Raw genomic sequence first — 14,519 nt, forward strand, 5'->3', positions numbered from 1 at the left:
AAATTGAAATTCGACCGAATACATTTTCCATTTGTATTTTTTTTTTTTTTTTCGAAGAAAAACCTATTTATGTGTACATTAATTTATGAACTTTCAACTTTACCATATATGTGATTAAAATATCAATCAAATGAATGTACCGAGTTGGTAACTGACGTCATGTAAGACCATGACATATAAATTGGAATAATTACTAATTATTGAATGTAGCTAAATTTTCTTAATAGGTAGTGAGTAAACACAAAAGCAATCTTTTGAAAAAATATATTTTTCTACATAATATTACAGCCAAATATTTCACCAAAATATTTTTCAATTATAGACTTTTAATTCAAATTTCTGGGATGAATTGAAACAGAAATTTAATAATTATTGAACAAGGGTCAACATAAATATTCGCATAATATTTTGAAGTAAGTTTCAATACCAATAAAATGGATTGGAGACAAAATTTGTAACATATCAAATTTAAATTGAGCAATAAGCAGTTTTATTATTTAATATGATCGAAATCTGTATATTTATAATTTTTTTGTTAGGACAATGAATTTTAGAAAAGGTTTACTCAAAATAAATTGTGGGAAGAAATTGACGATAATTCGTTGAAGAATAAGAATGCAATCTGGACTCATTTATCAGAAAAAATCATTCTAGCTTGTTTTTGTGCTCACATTGTGGGCCACATTTGTTTCATTACAGCAGAAAATAATTTGATTTCTAATAAGTAAATATCATTTAGGTAGGTCAATATTAATAACTTTGTTATTTATCCTTAATTTGGACTGTCAAAAGTCAAAGGAAACATTTCTAAAAATCATTTTAATTGGAGCAAGCTCTCTGTCTTTTTCGTGTTGCTAACTATTAACTATTATTGATGGAGTAGTTATTAAGTGTTATATACGTTGTGTACAAGCTGCGATGTCTATACAAGTTATAATTTACTTGCCTTAAAATCCATAAATTAATTAAAACATTGATCGTTTTAATTAGCAACTATTAATTGATCCTATTAATCCTAACATTTTTATTTTGATCCATTAAAATTAAAGGGTTATGATGTAATTATAATTAATATAAATATGATAATTTAAACTTTATAATACACCACAGCATACTTACATTTGGTAATTTGTATTCGAATAGCCATAATATATATACCAGCGTACATCAACTAGTAGTCAATAATGTCATTAATCACTCAATTTCCATTAAACCACTCATCGACCCTGCGCTCTGTGAACTCTGTCACACTACTACATAGTGAAACCACGATGAAATCTCTAAGGTATTGTTAAGCAGTACACATACGCAATAGCATGTCAACATTTATTTGTTGAAGAAAATCTTTTTTAAAGACTCTTGACAAAACAAAGCACAAAAAACTCATTGACAACAGATAGTGGGAGAGGGTTTATTCTCTTCCACTCCCAGGTTTGTTTTTTGCTTCATTTTTTATAAATTATGTATTGTGTGTGTGGAATATCGAAACAAGTCTGGATTTCTTTACATAGTGTATGTACAATGTACATAGTTCGATTGTTGTTCGGTATACCGGTCCTATTGGGGTACCGGGGTAATTACACATTTAAAAGTGGTATTTCTGAATAACAAGAGATGTAATTAAAAGTATTATCCCTGTGTGAGTAAATAATATTTGTTTGGAGCCTGCATATTCTAGAGAAATCTTCTTTTTTTAATGTCCCTGTTATGTATTTGCTATAAATAAAAATAAAATTAACTGCTGGTGTCTTAAAAAAGAAAAAAACCGAAAAATTAAAGAGGCCACCCTGAGAATTTGAAGAATGTTTTGCACGAGTTCAGCACGGCCGTCATGACACTCCATTAATTTACCGTTGAGTAACTATGATATGAAGTTAATACATAAAAAATCCCATGCAGTATTTAGCTAAGATATAGGTAGGAATTACTCTGATGTCGATTCTCAATTCTATTCCAAGTCTTTGTAGGAATTACACTTATATGTCCCATCTTCAATATTAATGATAACAGCTTTAGAAAATATAAAACCAACACATGTAGATAGCAACGAAGAAAACCTTACATTAGCCTCCTATATTTTAATTTTATTTTCATCTACATATGATCATAGCTTAAGTTACAATCAATAAGAAGATAAAAATGGTTTTATCAAAATAAGCAATCAAGTGGAAGCTCTCCATTACTCCCTGTCATTCTGTTGAGTAGTAAAAAATATGCACTCCCGGTATGCGAAAAAAAAAGGAAGGCAAATGATATCATCTTATTGACATAGTTATGACTTTTTTGCTTACTTATTTTTTTACCTACTCGAAACAGTAGGGGTTTTATTACTCGGATGTTGGGAGAGCTTTGATACATTTGATTCGCACCTGAGAAAATATTCTACCTGCATCTCTGGTGATTGCAATATTGAACCACTGATGACGTATCACCAAATGTCTAGACGATAACATCCTCCCCGAAATTTATGAACCAGCACAATGTGCCACCAAAAGAATAATCCTGGCAACGGCTTGGGAGTGTATTTGACGAACACTTTTTGTTTGATATTTGTCAAGAATGTATAAAAAAGTATCAGAAAAACGGATAGCAATTTTGATACCGGAGCCGGTAAACAAAATATTTGTACCGTGACACCACTAGGAGATACATATCTACTGTAAGTATGTACATAATGATACAATATGAACCCTTCTTTTTGAAAGGTTTATTCTCTCCCTTCATCCCTTGACCCCTAATTCATCTTCTATATACTCAAAGAGTGTGGTAGCCTATAATATATTTTGAAATGCTTTATTCGTTTAAATTCCATTTGATAAACATCACAAAACATATATATATTTATATGATCCTTCATCCCTTCTTAGACCACCAGTCAGACAAAGATCTTCATTCTTTGTGTGTTTAAGTAAAAGTACCACCATAATTGTATATACACCAAGGTACACATAAATACTTACTTAAATACATATTATGAACATATAAGTATTAAGTATGTTATCTAATGTAGGACATATTTCCATACGTTATAAGTATGACATAAGAGCATAATCTTCAAAGATGGATTTTGATCCACGGGATATGTGTTAGAGAGTCATTCCACAATCAGGTTATTCTTTTTTGGTCTTTTGGGGGCTGGAATATCAGTTTAAAGATATATATCATTAGTGTTATGCCAGTCCTTGTAGTCTCATCCAGTTCACTCTCGGTCCGGTCCAGTTCAGTCTTGTATATCAGTTCTAAAAACATATAAAGTTTGGTCTTTGATGACGTCAATCAACTTTATTTTTTATTTTTTTATAATGTTTTAGTAATGACAGTCCGTAGGACTGATTATACCAAGAACGGTCTCAAAGACGGTACTAAGACATGATTGGACCAAATAAATAAAAACAAACACCATTCTTTATAAGAATAGTAAATACTCATATTAGGTCTAAATTACGATCAATAACAAACCACACCCGTGTATGAAAGATACAGAAGGTTTTAATAAACTATAATATTATTGCAATTTATGCTGAATAAATGGCAGTTGAAAATTTGGGACCTTTTTTCAAGGATTGATAACTGGGTCGGAGATGGACTGAACGGGATCAATTTTTAAATCCTATTTAAGGGTCCAAACTATCAGGGTCAGTTCTAAAGAAATACTAAAGTTCATATCACTTGAACCAATAGTTCAATCTAATAAAATAGTATATTTCATTAATAAAAACGTGTAGATTTTTGATAAAAGTCGTTTTCAAGTCATGACTTGATCCTTTGCCCTTTGACCTCATATAACTAATTGTACCATTTTTTAAATTGATTTGTAATGTACTCCTGTATGTTAATTAAAACAATGATCAACAAAAACTCATTTTCAAAAAAAAAATCTGTAGGAATTTCCATTGAAACTTTATGTAACTATTCATTTGCTAGATCATGTTTATCAATAGTCAGAGGTTTTTGCAGTTTTTCAAATACGTTTTTTAATGTAACTCTTTTTATGTTTTATCGAACTTTTTTTAAATATTGTTAGTCTCAATTTTGTAGGACTATTTCGAATTACATTGCAGAATAATATTTATTGAGGATTTTCTAATGTAGGTTTGCTGCATTGTACAAACGTCAAAATCTTTTTCATGTCCCATCCCAGTTGCCTGAAAAAAAAGTTCATGCCGATTGCCTATGTAAATATGGTAAGAATAGGTCCTCTAGTCCAATTTCTTATTTATCTCTGTCATTGTTAAACTGTATTCGATTTATGGTCTTTGTTATAATTATTTGATAGATTAATGATAACTGTTTTGTTTATTGCAAAATGCTTACTAGCCATTCCTAACATCCTTAAATATGGCTTCAAAGATTTCCCTAAATGTTCTTTGAGAAAAAGACAAGACTCGAGAAAAATAAAAACAAAAAGGCACAGTAACCCTCTTGTACATTTAAAAAAAAAAGTTTATGTTGAAAAATAAGTATGAAATAAATGAGAAATGTCATCGGGTTTGTCACATGGACGTCTTATATGAGCTACAAATATTTATATGTAGCGGACAGAGTCCATTGTTATCCACCTATTCAATTTATCTCTGTTACTTGCTTTACGACAATTTTTTGTCTTTAGGGTGAAGGTGATGCACCGACTTTGTACAAAAACCTATACTTAGATATCATAATGACCCATTTGTGCAATTTGGTTAAAATATAATTATATTTATCTGGAGAACAGAGCCAATGAAATTTTTGAGAAAATGACAAAAAATATATAAGCCACATTTATTTATTTTTAAATGCCTAAAATACTTTTTTAAATATACAATTTCGATAATGACTGTTAAAATTATGAATGACCAAAAATTAAAAAAAGTTTCAAAAATCTATATTTACTTAATTGTCATTGCACAATTATTACATATTTTTTTCTTTTTTTCTCTTGATGTAAGCACTAGTTTAGAACCAAGTTTTTGAATTTATATTCGTTTCTATGAAGTATTGCATATTTATTCGAAAGTTTCATAGCTGAATTGATAAATACATATTTTGAATAGATATCGACAGATTTATATTATGAAATAAATATATGACTATATCATTGTTTGTAGATTGTCGTAGCCAATGGATTACTTAACTATTGATAATTTTTGTAAATTTTATCCATTTTTTGGCATTCAGTGGCAATTTTTCCTAAGCATTATATAAATAATAGTTTTTAATGTGATTTCCGCAATGAAATTGAACGAAGGCAATGTTTATGCCTTTGTCTGTATGTATACTTGTTTCTCTGTTGGTTGCCATAATTAAGACAAAAGTAACAAATGGATTTGGATCTAACTTGGTACGAAAATGATGAATTGTCACAGTAAAAGGTCATTCAAATTTGAGAGTTCAAGGTAGAAAAACACGTTAACTATAACTTTGGAACATATTCTGAATTGTGTTAATATGTAGCTTAAATAAAGATCCTTCATAAAGTCCAGGGTGAAGATTAAGGATCAAAGTAAAAACGTGATCAAAATTTTTTTCAAATGACCAAAGCGGAGGTTTTCGCTTTACCAAGAACACATTCTAAATGTTGTGTTTAGATTTAAAATATATATTTCTTACAAAATAAAATATTAAAAACTTTTTAAACCTCTAAAATTGATATAGCTATAATTTTGGTCACTTTTTCCCAAATTAATTGTTTTTTTATGAAATTGCAGTGATTTGTGTGAAAATTTAAGCATTTCTTAGATCCCAGCATCACCCTAATCTATACTAAGAACCACTTGGAGCAGTGTACCACCATCTATGTATGTATTTAAGACATAACTCAGCAAAATTTATAATCTGTCAGTGACAAATTCAACGTCGGTCTTTCCCTAGGATTATTATTTTTTTATTAGATTTAAAAAGCAACAGATAAGACTTGAACTTGACTTTATAAATTGTAGCCATTGTTTCTTCTTCTTTTTATTTTGTAGTCTTTGGTGGTAAGTAAATATTATTAACATGGATAGGTTAAAAACGGTTCAAGGGTAGAGGCTCTTGATCTCTTCTGCTTATCACATGAAGGAGTGGAGATACATATACAAACATACATGATTCCTTTATTTACGACATCTGATTATAATCAAAATCTAGGTACCTACATTCAAAATGGATATATGTATGTATTTGATTAAGTTTAAACGCTCACAATTACTCGTAAACAGATTATTGCATCAAGAAAATTATAAATGTGTATATGTAATTAATTGCATTAATGCCTCAATTCACAATTTTACGATTACATTTTGTTCTGAATGATCTAATCTTATTTTCTTTTTAAATAATGGATTACCTATTTATATACCAAGGTTAAATTCTTGTTTATATTAGGACTCGATGAGTAAATTGGTGAGCCGATTAAATCAGTAGATATTAGACTATTTTTGTTTATTAATTTAAAGAGCCTAACCCCGAATTATTACTGACATTTATTTTTCACAATGAAAAAGATTCGTTTCAAAAATATTTGTTATAATATGTTAGTCTCTAATTACTTATATTTTAAAAATCAATTGTGCCCAATGTAGCCACTGTTTTGGTTATTGTTCCCTAATTAATAATTTTGACTCATGCAATTAACGAAATTATTACTGGTATTTTAAAAATTTGAATAAAATCTTATGTGTTGCCACATCGGCCATAAATAAAATAAAAATAAAACCACAAAAGAAAAAATTTTAAGTGAAAAATTATACGAAATACTTGCCCTAAAGAAAAATTTTCGTTGAATAATGGGGCAAGGGGAAATGATACATTTGCGAATTAGTAAAATTGGTTTATTTTTACAGGGATCTCAAACAAAATCAGTTAAATGATTGTTTATCGGGTTTGACTCATAAATATTTAGTAGCGATTCAAAAAAATACATATGGGACGTCGACCCCTATTTCTGATGTGGCAGAGGCTCGTTGATTTTGCATGTAATAAATCCTTTAGATTTTACATCTAATTCAATTAATATTTTATCAGTGGCGGAGTGAATTGGTCTTGTTTGAGCAAAAATATAAAAAAATTAAAAATCTAAATTTGATCTTTCTATTTTTATTAGGGTTTAATATGCAAGATCAATGTTCCATTTTATACCCAAATGAAATACTCAAATATATAACCTTAAATCATTACAACCTAATGGATTACATAAAATAAATTCCTTAATAAAGAGAAACTTTTCTTTAAAAAAAATCTTTAGATAGTATCAAACCCTTGTGCATATAAATCACTTTAAGTATATATAAATCCAATAACCTGATCTTGTTTTGTTCCCTTTGTCTTAAGACAGATATTCAACTCAATTTTTAAACCTAGAGTTAAAATGAATAGTAGTGTATTAATTTATAAAACACTTGACATTCTTTCTATCTGTTCATTTCTGTTAAAAAACAATATTGCTTATAAAAAAAGTACAATGAAGAGTCCAACTACTAATCCGGGTCATTCCAAATTCAATCTAAGTTTTTTGACTGATACTTTTTAGTTCGATATCATAAGTCATTGAAATTTTGTTATCTTATTTGTATAATGATATTTTAAAGTTTAACGGCTATATGAAGTTTTTCTTTAGTGTTTAACTACAAATACCCCAGGATCGATATTAAGCCTTGTAATTTAATAAAGAACATATATTGAATAATGACATAATACTTTTTCCAACAAAAGTGCATGTTTACCAGCTAATCTGTTATGTCTTAGCCAAAATTATTTGAATATTTTAAATTCATAAAATAATCATTTCAACTAAAGGATTCAATACTTTTAAATTTTCAAAAAACTGTGAGTCGTATATATGTCAATTATCATCATGTTTTTTGAAAAAAAAAATAATAAAGGACTTTAAGAATTAGAAGATATATTATTATTTAATAAGGATATTAAACAACTCAAAAACACGTTAAATGAGAACTCCTTCAATCTAATAAATGATGATTGAACTGCTTAATATAGAATATCATAGTTAAATTTGTTGAAATGTTAGTTTGGAGTTTAAAATTACCTATATAGTTTGTTAAGAATGATACCCCTTTGACGTAGTTTTACCTTTAACAATGCAGTTTTAAAGCAATAAAATTAGGTATATACTGAAGAACTAATGACGTTTCAAGTATTGAAAGAGACAATTACATAGAGCAGTTATAAATTTTCAAATAAAACAAAGGATGTCCTTCTATTTGTGTACCGATAATAACAAATCATTTACTTGCAATCCTATATCGTAAGGGATGACTGAGACGACGAAAAAAAAGGGAGTCTAGAAAGGGACTCAGCTACTTTGTAGGAGCAGCATGTATGTTGACTCTCTTTTGTTTATTTGATAAGGTGAAGAACAAACATGATAACTGCTTTGATTGTCTGTTGACAAAAGTGTTCCTTTGTTTTATAGTAAGATACATTTAATATATATATTAGGATACATATGGGTAATATGTTTTATAGAGAAGAGGGGCTTATTATAGAGGTAACGACTACAACTAGAAGGTGGGGTGAAAGGAACGGCTAATAATGTTGGAAGGCTCTTCTTGTTGTTGAAGAACTTTGCGCATACATACATTTGTACTTGTAGACATAATGACAGGGTATCATCACCGTTCATTGTATGTTTATCCGGCAAACAATAACAAATACCATAATGAATATACTTATATACAACATTTATTTTTCTGAAGGTAAAGAAAATGAGATAATTAGTGGGTGTAAAAAAAAAAAAAAGTAAATACCTCACAAACTATCATCCTCAGAACCAAACAGTATGTCCTGTTCCCCATGTTTCATGATTCACCTTCACCTTTTACGCTTATATAATATTTAAATAAGGGTAGTCAAAGTTAGTATTGGTATTTCAAAACTTTTTGTTATTTATTTTACTAAAAAGTAAAGAAAACAAAAATGTTGTTAAGGGCAATTACAGGCAGGATCAGTGCTAGGATTATTATGTGGGGCTGAGGTTAGGGGAAGCTATAGGGTAACGTTGAGGAATAAATGTTTGTAGAGTTTTACCGGGTACGGCAAAAAAAATCTGTACACTTTCAACTTAGAAATTTATTGAGATGTATTTCAAGAACCAATTGTAATAAGATCTGTCAATAAAGTAAAAATAACTAATGATGTCTTGGCTAATCCAATCATCAATGTAGTCCGCCATTGGCAGTTATAATGGCGTCCAGGCGGCCACAGAAGGTCTTGCACCCATTGCAGATGTAGTCCTCAGACATGGCATCCGCCATGCTGGTTGCTGGTATTGTTATGCTTGTTGATATTTGGGTTACAGGCGGTGCAGGCCTTGGACTCAACATGCACCCAAAAAGTGAGTCCAATGGGTTGGAATCTGGTGAGTAGGAGAGCCACATTATCTTTGGTCAGAAAAGCCAAGTGTCCTCCAACCACTTCTTGGGCTTTTTGGACATATTATGCAGGGGTACCTTCCTACACCACATACATGTCCAGGTAGTTGGTCTTGATCTATGGTAACACGGCAATCTCTGTTGGTTTCTTGCCAGCGTCCAAAAGTGTGAGGACCAAAATTCGTTGGTCACGTTTTAATGGCATTTTCTCCGTTTCTAAGACACTTAGAAAGATTTTATTTTAAATATTTCACCGGAAGAATTTTACCCTCTTCACAAAAACCTTAATTTAACTTAGCAAAAATGAAGTATAAATATTAATTCGTTGCACCCAATATTATAAAATAACTAAATTTTAATTATCTCACAAATATTTGTACAGGAATTTTTCGTAAGTTTCAAAACACAATCAATCCCAGAATTTAATTTATACTAGATAATGACCACTTTTTAGTGTCTCATTTCAAAAAGGATCAGCAAATATAGAATAGATGATTGATTTCAGAACTATCCAGCTAATTTGTGACTAGTGATTTTTTTGTGCATTATACCAACCGCGCTATAGGGTTACCGGGGTATTTACTAATTTGAAACAGTACGATACTAAACTTATATTGGATTCTGTTCTTTCATCTACATTATGCCATTCGAAAATTGATTCAATGATAACGATCTTCCTCAAATTTTTAGGCCCGTCTCCTCAATCCAACCAAAATTGACCAATATTATTAAAAATCAAGAATAATAATTTTATTTCTTGTAAAAAGTAATCAAATTTTTGAGCTAGTTACAACCAAAAAAAAAAAAATACAAAGAGTAGGTGCACTTCAAATTTCCTAATGTTTTGAAGTTTTAGTCGAAAAAGTATGTAAAATAACAGAAGTACCGATATTTTTATATGTAGTTACCGGATCTGGTTCGTAAATATTGGTATTGTGACAACATTACTAGTAATATATTAATTATAATGTCCACCAAATATTGAGTCTTTTATGTTTCAAAAGCATAAATATACCCCATAAACTTGGGTAGAGATATACTTATCCCTTCATGAGTATGCATCAAATAATATAAATACCTAATTATTTTCGAGTCTTTAAATGTTGCATCAATTGGCTTTATTTTTTAGATTAAAATAATTATTGTATTCCTTACATTGAGTATAACATATACACGAAGATTTTTATTTCATTTAAAGATATTCGATGCTTATTTATTATTAATTCCATTTATTCCACGCAAATATGTCAACAACCAAACTCACATTGAGTTTTACTATTGAAGCATTAGATACATCTAATTACATTATTAGATGTTACAATGAACTTTTCTTATAAACTAAAAATACAAAAAAAAATCCACCTACGATTTAGTACAAACTGCTTCGCTTTTAAATAAATCAATTCAATCAGGGAAAATGAATTTAATGGCCTTTTTGTTCTTTATTTATGTTGACTAAATACAAAATTTGATTGGTTTATCAGGTATTCTCGTAGGGATGTGTTTCTATAGATTGGTTTTGGTCTCATAACTTTTTTAAGTTCTCTGTTGCATTCAAATCTTTTTACTCGCCAAAGACTTGGTCTCGCTGTCAAGACCAAAGCAACTGAATGAAAATTTTTATTTATTGTAATAAATCAAGTTTTATTGGTAGATGACGTCTTAACCTTTAACCTTCAAACTCATGTTCTCGGATAAGAAGGATTTGGACACAATACTACAATACTGTGTGGTTTTTATAAACTTTTGATTTCTATTTTTTTTAAATAATGGAATAAGAATGTTTTGTGAAGATTATTTAATTAAACAAGGGGACTTGATATTTAAGGTTCGTCAACACAAAAGTAGACAATTAAATTTGTATTATTTAATGATATATCATCAATTTACATCGGCAAATTGTTCCAACCAACTCCTTAGAGGTGCCGTTAATTCCGCATAAAATATCAAAAATTAATCGTCAAAATAGTTAAACATTTATTTCAATGGTTATGTCGGGACTAACTTATGTATTAGAAACTAAGCTTTTAAATTACAGTTGATACTCTGGATTATCTTAAATCATTCAAAAAAATGAATTACAAGACTTATAGTTGACCAAGATATATATGTGTGAATTATTTGCCATATGTACCTATATGAGTATAAAAATCATTTCTCCTTTACCCTGATTTTTCTTCCCGTTGGTTTTTACGTTAAATCACCACATTTCTATTAGCATTAAATCTGCTTCTTATATGTCTTCATAACAAAGCTTGCCAATATTAAAAAAATAACTACACAATGGCTCTTTTGGGTTTATATAAGAGTGTTTGCAAATTCATTTGTCTAAAAATAAGAGCGTGAGATCCTTTCTAACCTATCAATCAAGAGATTGATGAAGTTCATTAATCTTTATTTTTCATTCTTTGCAGTGACATTTTATCAAAGAAAATGAGGAAATTGCCCCCACTTTTGCAATGGTGTAATAAGCCTTGGATAAAATAGATTTTATTATGTAGGTAGAGAATTAGTGCATAGGATGGATGGACACTCAATAATCATTAAAGAACAACAAATACATTCATAGGCTAACTCTCTTATTTAACTCTCCATTAATTCACTTCATATGCAAACCTGAGTACTTCTGTTTATGATCATCAAAATTGATATTTTAGTATTATAAAACTTAAATTTGTCCTTAGTAATTGTGACTCTAAATATACCAGGTGCTGATTTTTAATCTTTACAAATAAATGCAATAACTTTCACCTGATGTATTTCTGACACAAAATGTCAGAATCTAATGAAACTTTTCTAAATTTTTATATTCATACATTGAAATAACTAATTTACTTAATATGCAGCCAGAAGACAAAGTCCAAAAATGTCTTTTCTGGGTTGAATGGGTAGCACATCTCGGTGGACGAAAAGTGAATGTTAATCTATAGAAAATTCTGAATCATTGACTTGGTTGTGTCTGCCTCCCATAGGTCCTTAGTGACTTATGCTGTTGCCATCCTCCATCTTCCTCCGGACTGCGTACACAATCAGTTTGAATACAACCACTTGGCAAGTAGTCTCTTCATATATGTAGGATACCGAGATCTTAAATATGTTGTCTCTTTCTGTGCTCATCTTAGACTGAAGAAGAGATTGAATTTATTAACAGTGCAGCTAATTCATCAAGTAGTCCTTCTACTTTTAAAAAAATGTAGGGAAACACCTCAGGAACGTAGATTTACTTTTTTATAAGATTAAATTATCTCACCTCGTATGTTTCGTTGAACAAATTCAATACTTTTATACCATTATATTTCTTATAGTCTATGAATTCATAATATAAATGGTAGATGAAATAAATAGTACTTCACTTTTTAGACTCTAGAAGGTCTATAGTATTTCTAAATTGTTATTCAACAAGATATGTTCTATATAGAATCGATATTTCCCTTTTTAAACACAAGCAATGAAGTAATATTTCAGTCACAGGGATTAATAAGTTACCTAAAAAAGTAACAGTGGTTTAATTTCCTACAGAACAAAAAAACAGCAAAGGAGATGTTATTATCAACATCTATCAATGTGTGTCTAAAATGTATTTGAGAACCTGACATTCCACTTGATCATGAAAAACCAACCATAGGTAAACGCCCCTAATAATAATAACAATTTTACCAAAAACAATGATCAACTCTTGGTCAAACAACGTATTGTTATTTTCCCCCTGCCTCCTTCCTCTGTATATTTTCATACTCACAAAAAGAATTTTTATTGCTTCATGTCAAAAAATATATGTATTATAAAAATTTCATGTTTTGAAAAGAAGAGACACAGAAAAAAAAGTCTTGGAATGCTTTGAAATAACCAAAGCAATAATGTGCTTTAAGCAATTGATGATGAGTCGTTATGAGAATGAACATGTTTATGAAAGTATAAAGAAACAACTTCCCAAAGTAAAAAAATGACTTGATTTTTTTTTGATATAAATAAAAAATGGTGTGTATTTGTACAACATGGCCGAAAAAATGAGTAGCTTGTCTGTAGGTATTTCAAATTGATTTACAATGTTTCTCTGGTACAGATATAACTTCATATATGAGAGTCTCAATGTACAATTTTTTTGAGGTAGGAGCTGGATTCTTAGCAAAAACAGCTATTAAAAAATTTAGTTCTGTAAATATATTTATTTTATTTACGAGATTTGTACACGAACGAATGAAACTCAAAGTAATGCTGAACATATATAAGATTTTGAATTGGTGGTTTTTATCAGTTACTTTGAGACCAACACTTTTCTTGTTAATGGATTATCCATGTTAAGGAATCCGTATACATTTGATTTTTTATATATTGATGATTTGTTAACCCAGTGGCGTTCGGCTAAGACTGTCGCTGTCATGTCATACTACACCAATGACAACGTAAATCAAATCTCCTTAGACATGAATTTTTAATCAAGTGGTCAGTAATCGATATTTAAGATCTTGTTGTTGTCTCTTTTCCACCCTCAACTAAAAGTTGTGCACACCCAATTTGATATTATCATTTCTTCGAAACTCACGATTGTATCTGTAAAAATATGACCCATTTCAATAAAAAAACATTAGTATTTAAATTTCTAAACTAGAAAATGCTTTTTTTGCGTGAGTTTGCAGTTTACAAATTATTATTAGCTGTTTTAAATAGCCTCGAAAAGGGGCGCCACCGTGCCAATACTTAAGTAGAGTGGTTGCACTATTTAGATATCCTTATATTTTAGTTTGCTAAATATCCAATTGGACTTTGAAATTGAGCTTCATTTTTCTAAAGATTGGCACTTTCACATTTTTATCCAAAGAATGGTGCAGTAAATTAATATTTAACTCGTTAAATAATTTACTAAATATTTTCTTTTGTTACTAACATAATTTACAAACTGAATTTAATCAAATCATTAGAATATTACACAATATTAGTAATAGTCGAGACATTGTTACACTAATTCAACTTAAGTTTAATCATATCTGGCAATGCTATACTTGAGTTTTGGAATCTTCAATTTGAGTAGTTTGACAATTTTTTGAATAAAAAAGTTTGATCATTGAACAGGAGAAAATGTGAATATCTTACTCATGACCTTTAATCTTGCAATTTTAATGTATCATCAAAAAAAGTTCTAAAAGCAATTTTTTTAAAGCAATTTCATAG

Source organism: Lepeophtheirus salmonis, chromosome 2 (genome assembly GCF_016086655.4).
Source record: "Lepeophtheirus salmonis chromosome 2, UVic_Lsal_1.4, whole genome shotgun sequence".
In the NCBI taxonomy this organism is placed as follows: Eukaryota; Metazoa; Arthropoda; class Copepoda; order Siphonostomatoida; family Caligidae; genus Lepeophtheirus; species Lepeophtheirus salmonis.